We start from the raw sequence: 289 nt of genomic DNA on the forward strand, positions 1-289 counted from the left end.
AGGTTCCACCGAGACTCGAACTCAGATGGCTGGATTCAGAGTCCAGAGTGCTTACCATTACACCATGGAACCTCATAATGCAAGTTTTCTGCAGGTGTGTGGATTCCTAATAAGTATCAGTAGTTCCCACCCACCCATGTCAAGGCATTTCTTTTGATCCCACAAGCAATACCTGAGGAAGGTGGACCTGCAGGAAGGACCCAGCCCTCTTGCTTTCTCTCTGCCCTCTCCTTTGATCGACTTCTATCATTTCATGTGCACCTCGGAAAATAAGGCAAAATCCACTGTG

General features: G+C 47.8%; 1 non-coding gene across 1 annotated transcript; it reads right to left on the reverse strand.

Moving 5' to 3' along the window:
- On the reverse strand, positions 1-72 carry TRNAQ-CUG (transfer RNA glutamine (anticodon CUG)). The gene has a single exon. It is a non-coding gene; the product is annotated as a tRNA-Gln (tRNA).
- Between the last annotated feature and the right edge of the window lie 217 nt (positions 73-289).

This window comes from Pan troglodytes, chromosome 1 (assembly GCF_028858775.2).
Source record: "Pan troglodytes isolate AG18354 chromosome 1, NHGRI_mPanTro3-v2.0_pri, whole genome shotgun sequence".
NCBI classification, from domain to species: Eukaryota; Metazoa; Chordata; class Mammalia; order Primates; family Hominidae; genus Pan; species Pan troglodytes.